Genomic DNA, 7,398 nt, shown 5'->3' on the forward strand with positions numbered 1-7,398 from the left:
TTTTTAGCCCGTTTTTAGTGGCAGAAATGTCATTTTTACCCCTTTTTTAGTGGCAGAAGGGCTTTTCCCTGGGAAATCTCGACCTGCATCACCACTCCATGTTCAACCGCAGGATTTCACCCCTCACGGACGGAATTTCTCCTTTGCTCCTGACACCCTGAAGTTTTCCTGTACGAAGCGAAGAACAAGATAAAAGGGCTCAAACATGGACAAAAGGTGTTTGGGGCCTGTGGGAGCCGTCCCTGACCTCGGGTGAGATTTAAGGTCCTCCCAACCCAAACCATCCCCGATTCTGAGGAGAGATTCGATTTCAGCCTCTTCTGCACAGGGAAACTGGCCAGGAGGGAAGGGTGGCACGAGCAGGACATTGACTCCGTGCCCTTCCAGGGAGTCACCGCTTACGTAACCCACGGTGGGGAGGAGGAGGAGGAGGAGAAGTCCCAGCATGTCCCTAATCCCAGAGACACGTGCCAGGAGAGGAAAATCACGGAGGGGAAAAACCGCCCGGCCAAACTTTCCATCCAGCACCCCCCGCTGCTTCCAGAGGGGTTTTCTCCTTCGCCAGGGGCGGCTTTGTAGAGAAGCCAAGGAGCTCATGGGAAAAATAAAGCAGTTTATGGCTCGTGGTGCTGGGGAGGAGTTTGTGCTGTCCATGTGGATCTGCTTCCCTCGGTGATGTCATTTGGGAACGGGATCCACGGGCAGATGTGACTCACGGGCCCCGGGATCCTGCTGGAATCTTCCCTCTGTGGGCGGCTCCCCAGAGGGACCAGGGAAGGTGGGTTTGGGGCAGGAAACAGCGAATCGAGCAGAGCTTTTCCTCGCTGTGCTCCCGAGACAAATCCGGATCCTCGAGGAAGCAAATCGGCCAAATTAATTTATTTTCATTTCTGTTCCACAGGAGCGGCCGCTGGAATAGGAAATATTGGGGGCTGAACTCATCCTGCTGAGCTTCACTCTTAGACAAGGCCTTTAAAAGGCTCTAAATGTTCATCTGTGGGGTTAAAATATTCATCTATTGGGGTAAAAAATGTTTCTCCACGGGGTCAGAAGTGTTTATCCATAGGGTCATAGATGTTCATCCATTCAGGTTAAAATGTTCACCCATGGGGTTAGAAATGTTCACCTATAGGGTTAGAAATCTTTATCCATTGGGGTAAAAGATGTTCATTTATGGGGTTAAAAATGTTTATCCATGGGGATTCTAAATATTTATCCATTGGGGTTATAAATGTTCATCCATTGAGGTTAAAAATGTTTATCCACAGGGCTATAAATATTCATCCATTGGGGTTAAAAATGTTTATCCCCGGGGTTATAAATGTTTATCCTTGGGGTCATAGATGTTCATCCATTGGGGTTATAAATGTTCATCCCTGGGGTTATAAATGTTCATCCATTGGGGTTATAAATGTTCATCCCTGGGGTTAGAAACGTCCGCCCAGCTGCTCCAATCTGATTAGGGCTGTGATAACCCTGCTCCTGGGCTCGCTGCTATTCCAGGCAGGGGCACTCCTAAGCTCCTTAGGGGTGGGAAGGGCCCTCCCTTCCCTGATGCCTTCCCAGTGAGGCATCGAGGCCTTGGCAGATCACCTGGATGGGTCACAGCTCCCAAAAATGTGCTTTTGACCTCTCCCAGGCATCACCTGGGTGCTAGGAGGGAAAATAACAGCTTTTATTAAAAGAAAAAGCATTAAAAAGCTCATTGGGAAATTTTTCCTTTTTTTAGAATAAAAACTGGTAATAGAAGTGCTTTGAAGCGAGGGAAAAAAATATCGAGTTTGTGTATTTGAGCCTCTATCTGGATTAACCGATGGGAGAAGTCGGTCCTCGTTCCAAGATGATGTTTGCTGTCTGCTCTGGTTTCAGCCCGGTGTTGGATTTAAAAATAACCTCTCACAGTGCCTTGGGAGCAGCTGCTGCAGGACACCAACAATTCCCTGCTGTCTCTGGGAAAAGCCTTCCCAGAAAGGGCTCCTTGTGTCCTTTGAGTGGATAAATCTGTTCTCTGCTCCGGCAGGGACCCGGCGTTCGAGCCCTTTTAAAGCGCCGTGTTCCTCCCTAAAGCTTCAGGAACGAACTCTCTCCCAGAAATCCTAGAATTCCCATAAACTTCCCCGAAATTCCATTACCCACAGCTGGCTCCCTGGCAGGAAAAGCTGAATATCCCTATTTTTTTTTCCCTGCCGGCAAGGTTCGGCACACATGACTCACCGGGAGGTTTTCCTTTCTTTTCCTTTCCTTCTCTCCCGTTTATTTTTAACTCGCGATCCCCTGGAAGGGCTTTCCGAGCTCGGAGCCGCGGTGGGGGCACGCTGGATGACATCAGGCGGCAGCGCTGAGGTCACCTCCTCAAAAATAACCCGGGCTGGGCTCAGACGCTCCCGTCCCCATTGTTTTGGCATCAATCATCCAGGATCCTGCTCGGGGGAATCGCTCCGAGCCCGGAATGTGTCACGGTGAGCTCAGAGCTTGTAGGGACGTGTCGAAATTTGGGCTGGTGCATTTAAATTTTGGAGGTGTGACAGACACAGGGCGCTTCTTGGTGCTTCTCGTGAGTTCCTGGCTGGGCTGAGTTGGGAAAGGGGCAGGAAAAAAATCAGTTTTCCCACTGGGAAAAGGGGCTGTGGGTGAAAGTTGAACGCCAGGAAATGCAGGTAACGACTTGATTTTTATTTAAAAAAAAACAAGTCGAGACAGACTGAAACAAGAGCCAGGTTGAAGATGGAGAAATAACTTCTAAAATTTATTTTTAAATTAAGCTTATAGTATTTTTAAAGTCACATTTTTTCTTTGATACACCTACTTTTGATCCGGGTCTTTGCCTTGTTTATTCACCTGAGAACACAACAAGCTTTTCCCTGCCCTGACCTGGTTTCCACCTCCCAAGCTCACTGAGGATGAGATGATTAAACCCAACGTGTAAATCCTCTTGGCCGAGCTGGTGAATAAATTTCCACCCGGATTTCCCCCTTTCCCTCCATGGGAAGAGTTCCAGGGGCCGGGACTTTATGGGGTTCCACCCTCTTTTGCTCTGAGTGTAAATGAGAATCAACAGAGAAAGCGGGATTGGGAAATGCGGGTCGGGGGGGAAATCGGGCCAGGATTTCATCCATTAGGATTTTTAACCCCTTGGAACAGCTTCCCAAGGGATGGGCACCCTCCCATCCATTTTGGAGCATCTTCCAGCCGGGATGTTGACCCCAGACCACACACGACTCGGTCCAAAGCTTTTCCGTCCCCTAAGGCAGCACTTGAAAGGCTCTTTGCGAAGTTTGTCTTTCTTAAGACACCAGGGAAGTTTCAGACACCAAATACCCCGGCACTAAATGTCACATCTGCCCTTTTACCCCGGCAGGGGAGCTGCCCGTGAGGAAAAGCTTTGCCATCACCCGCCCGGGAGCAGGGACGAGCCAACAGCCGCAGCCTGGCACGAGGAAAAGCCCAGGCGGAGGCTGGAGCTGCTCTGAGGATGCTCAAGAGGCTCCCGCGGGGTTGTCGTGGGCACGGCGCTCCCCCGTGGCCGTTTCCATGGCTACAGAGGGATGCGAGGGATGCAGGAGCGGCGCTGGCAGCTGAAGCTGGTGCAAAGAAGCCGCGCTCGGAAGCAGCCGGGAGGTCCCCCCGCGGCAGCTCGAAGGCAGCCGGGATTCCGAAGGGTTTTATGTGGGGAAAGCTGCGATTTGCAGCGTCTCCCCGGAGGCGTTTCCAAGGCGGCTTCCCTGAGGTCCGAGGTTTCACTCGCCTTGCGCCAACACCACTGGAAATTCCCGATAATATTCCTGCCTCCGAGCCGGGATTATGAGGTGGGAATGGCTGCCCCGCGAACGGATGAGGAAGCTGAGCTTTGGCAGGGGTGAGGAGAAGGATGAAATGAGGGGTTTTTTCCCCCAGCTGGAAGTATTTCGGATAAAAACAAAGAATAAAAATAAAAATAAAAATAAAAATAATAATAAAAAAATAAAAATAAAAATAAATAAAAACTATTTAATAGTGAGCACAGCGTGGTGCTGGGATGTGCCAGTTTTAGGGGCTGAGTGGAGGCGGCAGCGCTGACAATTCTCCCCCAGGATTTCTCCTTGATTTTATCTCCTCAACTTTTCCAAAGCAACTCCCAGCTCGTGGCCTGCGTGGAGAGCTCCGGGGCAATTAGAGTCACGTTAAATCTGTGCAGAGAGCTGGAATTACAAGGGAAGGAGCCCGCAGTCTCCTCAGGGCTGGGGATTGCCGTCAGCCACCAGGAGGAAAAATCCAGAGGCATCAAGCACAAGCTGCAAAGCGTTTTTATGCCGTGGTGCTCCCAGAGCATGGAGGAGAACGGCTTGTAAATGATGAAAACAAACCTGGCTGGGAGTCCACAGCAGCAGAGGGCAAACCCCAGCTTGGGAAGGGCTGTTCTGCCCCAGAGATGGGCAAGGAGAACTTTTCCTCTCCCTGCAGTTGTCCCTAAAGCTGATTCTCACTGACACACACGACTGGAACGTGCCCTTTTCCCAGCAGCTCCGGCGACCTTGGCCCCTGGCTTGGCTTCCAGCACCTTTCCCAGCGAGCCCAGAGGGACTCTGGGGACAGAACAATGGTCAAAGTACAGAAAATGAAGGAAATTGGCTTTGCATTCACAGCAGCGGGTCAGGGCTGGGAGCACGGGGTCACCCGGGAGGCAAAGCCCCGTCCACAGCCATTAAATAGCAAATAATAATCAGCATTAATCAGAATTAATCGGATTAATAAAGCCCAGATCGTTTCTCCCAGGGTGTTTTCTTGGCTGTGTTCAGGCCTGGAACCTCCGTGCCTCCAAAATATTTTTGTGGCATCAATAATCCAGGGAGTTTCCATGTTAAAAAACAATGGAAAATGGGAGCGAAAGCTCTGGGAGTTGGTTTGTCACAAAGCCGAGCTCGTTTGGGAGCCTGGGTTAAGGAGTCAGTAGGGAATCAATCCACGCCTCAAAAAAGATGGGAAGTTTGGTACAATTCCGCCAAGTCCTCAGCCGAGGTTAAACAGAATCGAGCTGGGAATTGGGATCTCCTCCCTCCCTCCCTCGCTCGTTGCTGGAGCTCTGCTGCACAAACAGCTCTAAAAAGAACATTTTGGGGATGGGGATGACATTTCGAGCAACTCTCCATGGCAGCTGTTTTGTGGCTGAGCTCCCTGAGCTGTATTTAGGGGGTGATGAGAAAAACAGATGGGAGAGGTCACAGATCCTTTTTGTGGGGAAGAAAAGGAGGTTGGTGTTCAGTGAGAAATGGGGAGAAAAATAGAGGGAAGTGGAATAAGAATGGTGAAACTGCATGCCATTATAATCCCAGGAATAAGCTGATTCCTGCAAAACTGGCCGGACTTTTCCTGCATTTCTCCTTAGTTCCGGGAATAGAGAAGAACCATTTGTGTCCTGAAATAGGAGTCGGCGGTGGGCAGCACCTGGGCTGAGCAGAGCTCCCAGCCCAGCAGGGAGAGCTGCCAGAGCGGCAGCCCTGTGAATTATTGATTACCTATTAATTATAGACCCTTCCCGGGGTCAGCAGGGACAGCACGAGGGAGCTGAGGTGTCCCAAGGGCTGAATTCCAAGGGGAGGTTTGAGAAGGGAAGTGGTTTAATCAACACCAGTTCAGTCCTTAGAAGGCAAAGAACACAGATCCACACAAACCGAGATAGAAAAAAAACCCTCAAAAACACAGATCCAGACAACCTGAGATAGGAAAAAAAACCCTGACAGAGGAGACACCAAATCATAAAAAAATACATTTAGGAGCTGGAAATGAGCTACTTTCAGTGTTTAATTTATCAATTTATCAGTATTTATTAATTTATTTATCAATATCAAAAAGTCATGAAGAAGAGACAAGGTGCCTTTGTGAGGGAGGGACTGGATGTTAATCATAAATCCTGACTTGCTCTAGGTGACGAATCATTACCCAGCTTGTCCTCACTTTTTTATTGTTTTTCCCTGTAAATAAAGCGCCTCCGGTTGGTTTAGGACAATTTTCTGGATAATTCGTGGGTGATTTACCACGAACTCAAAGATCCTCACATTTTTAATCCACCCACATTCCAGGCAAGGGACAGGGATATTCGGTGGTGATCTATAACAAACGTTTATTTCGGAGTGAATTCCTCTGCTATTTGTTGTCTATCTGTTATTTATTGTGACCCAGCCGCAAGGAATAACTTCAGGAAGATCCAGCTGAATCCAGCTCGTTTGTTCACAAATCCACTGGATCTGATGACCTCAGAAGCCTTTTCCAACCTAAACGACTCCGGGTTTGTTTCTGTGATTGCTTTAATCAGTGGATGAAGCCGGTAAATATTATTGCTTTTAGGTTACTTAACGTTTAAAGTGGATAATCCCTTTGCTCTCCTGCACCACCAAGTGGGTTTTACAGCGTTTAAAACGCGGGGCTGCCGCAGAGAGGGGTTTGTAAAAATAAGGCAAACCTCTCCTTTTTAATTATGTCAGAATTTTGTGACTTCAGGCCTTCAGATCCAGCTGGGAGCATCTCATTTCCCGACTGAATCCCAGGTAAGAGCATCACTTTTCCACACACCACAACGCCCTCTGACCACAAAATATTCCATTTTAACGCTGATTTTTGATGTCATCCGATGGGTTCCAGGTGGGCTGAGGACACCCCTGGGGATGGGGGGGTTCCTGCAGAAATCCCTCGGGATTTCAGCTCCCTAAATCCCTTTGGAAAAAGCCTTTCCAATGCTGACCTCTGCAGGCTGAGGAACCGCTTAAAACCAGCTGGCTGCGGGCAGCAATTACCTCAATAATGCATAAACCAGGTGTTTTCACTGCTGCTGGCTGCGGGCAGGAAAAGCCTTTCAATAATGCGTCCAAACGGGGCATTTCTCTCTTCTGGCTGGCAAGAAGGGAGCGTTTCAGGGAGGGAAATCCTCATTTGGTGGATCTGCAGGCTCCCGTACGGATTTTGGGAATAATTTGCTGGTTGGGCAAAGCCCTGTGAAATCGGGGGGTGAAGGATCTGAATGGAAAGCAGGAATTTCACACTAAATCAAAAACTGGGAGGCAAAGCCCTGCTTGGGCTTCCTTGGGATGGGGGGAAGAGCCCCCTCCCCACGCCAGGGGACGGAACGAGATGACCTTTTAATGTCCCTTCCAACCCCAACCATTCCACCATTCCATGGCTGTACCCACAGCCAAGCCCCCCTTGACCCGCAGTTTCAGCCCCAAGCCCCCAGCTCTAATTAAGCTCTAATCAGGTTCTAATTAACTGCACCCCAAGGCTAGGAGGGCCCCCAGCCCTGCAATGGGAGGGTGTTTGTGTCCTGGTTCTTCGGGGGGTGGGGATGGGGGTCCCATGGGGCACTGCCAGGGGCTTGGTCCACCCACATCCTCAGCCCCAGAGCCCCCTCGGCCCCGGAGCCCCCATGGC

At 49.8% G+C, this 7,398-nt stretch overlaps 1 long non-coding RNA gene across 1 annotated transcript in view; it reads right to left on the minus strand.

Moving 5' to 3' along the window:
- Window positions 1–2,303, minus strand: part of LOC121662225 — a 3,526-nt gene extending 1,223 nt beyond the window's left edge. The window contains exons 1-2 of the long non-coding RNA XR_006015238.1: window positions 2,215–2,303; window positions 1–1,653 (exon numbers count right to left, since the gene is read on the minus strand). The exon at window positions 1–1,653 is cut by the window's left edge and continues 1,223 nt beyond it. This is a non-coding gene — a long non-coding RNA (uncharacterized LOC121662225). The remainder of the gene's footprint in view (window positions 1,654–2,214) is intronic.
- Window positions 2,304–7,398: the final 5,095 nt, after the last annotated feature.

The sequence above is a fragment of the Corvus kubaryi genome, unplaced genomic scaffold (assembly GCF_017639235.1).
Source record: "Corvus kubaryi isolate FWS band 111438036 unplaced genomic scaffold, C.kubaryi_AGA036_p1.0 37237, whole genome shotgun sequence".
NCBI classification, from domain to species: domain Eukaryota; kingdom Metazoa; phylum Chordata; class Aves; order Passeriformes; family Corvidae; genus Corvus; species Corvus kubaryi.